Below are 1,693 nucleotides of genomic sequence, written 5' to 3'. Positions count from 1 at the left end.
TAGATGAAATTGTTTGGTTGAAGCGTTGTGATTGTGAATGTGTTTTTGTATAAAATGGTATGTGAAACCTAGTAAGAACGAGTAAAATTGGCTCAATGCTAATATTTAAATGGATGGCAGAATAGTTTCACGAATTATTTCATGTATTATTTCTATAATTATTTTATTGGTTTCTAGAATTGATTCAATGCTTTCAACAAGAATATTTTTTTACAGATTTAATTTTACTTTTCTAGATATTAAATCTCGCGTAAAAGTACTCATTTTAGTGTGTGAAATAAATAGAATTTTCATGAATTTTCTGTCAAAATACTCTTATTTTTTCTAAATTTTCTGAATGGACCGGTCTAGATGAGATTGTTTGGTTGAAGCGGTTTAAATGTGAATGTATTTTTGTATAAAATGGTATGTGAAACCTAGTAAGAACGAGTAAAATTGGCTCAATACTAATATTTAAATGAACGTCAGAATGGTTTCACGAATTATTTCATGTATTATTTCTATAATTATTTTATTGGTTTCTCGAATTGATACAATGTTTTCAACAAGAGTATTTTTCTTACAGTTTTAATATTACTTTCCCTGATATTAAATCTCGCGTAAACATACTCATTTTTGTGTGTGAAATAAATAGACTTTTCATGAATTTTTCTGTCAAAATACTCTTATTTTTGCTAAATTTTCTCAATCAACCGGTCTAGATGAAATTGTTTGGTTGAAGCGGTTTAAATGTGAATGTGTTTTTGTATAAAATGGTATGTGAAACCTAATAAGAACGAGTAATATTGGCTCAATACTAATATTTAAATGGACGTCAGAATGGTTTCACGAACTATTTCATGTATTATTTCTTTAATTATTTCATTGGTTTCTCGAATTGATTCAATGCTTTCAACAAGAATATTTTTTTACAATTTTAATTTAACTTTCTAAGATATTAAATCTCGTGTAAAAGTACTCATTTTAGTGTGTGAAATACTCTTATTTTTTCTAAATTTTCTTAATAAATTGGTCTAGATGAAATTGTTTGGTTGAAGCTGTTTAAATGTGAATGTGTTATTGTATAAAATGGTATGTGAAACATAGTAAAAATGAGTAATATTGGCTCAATGCTAATATTTAAATGGACGTTAGAATGGTTTCACGAATTATTTCATGTATTATTTCTATAATTATTTCATTGGTTTCTAGAATTGATTCAATGCTTTCAACAAGAATATTTTTTTACAGTTTTAATTTTAATTTCCTAGATATTAAATCTCGCGTAAAAGTACTCATTTTAGTGTCTGAAATAAATAAAATTTTCATGAATTTTTTTTTCAAAATACTCTTATTTTTTCTAAATTTTCTGAATGAACCGGTCTAGATGAAATTGTTTGGTTGAAGCGGTTTAAATGTGAATGTGTTTTTGTATAAAATGGTATGTGAAACCTAGTAAGAACGAGTAATATTGGCTCAATGCTAATATTTAAATGGACGTTAGAATGGTTTCTCGAATTATTTCATGTATTATTTCTATAATTATTTCACTGGTTTCTCGAATTGATTCAACGCATTCAACAAGAATATTTTTTTACAGTTTTAATTTTACTTTCCCAGATATTAATGTAGTGACCCGAACTTTTCCATGTTTATATATATTAATTGAGATTGATATTTACATGATTAAATGTTTCCAACATGTTAAGCAATC

The sequence above is a fragment of the Rutidosis leptorrhynchoides genome, chromosome 11 (genome assembly GCF_046630445.1).
Source record: "Rutidosis leptorrhynchoides isolate AG116_Rl617_1_P2 chromosome 11, CSIRO_AGI_Rlap_v1, whole genome shotgun sequence".
Taxonomy (NCBI): Eukaryota; Viridiplantae; Streptophyta; class Magnoliopsida; order Asterales; family Asteraceae; genus Rutidosis; species Rutidosis leptorrhynchoides.
This window is presented reverse-complemented; position numbering follows the sequence as displayed.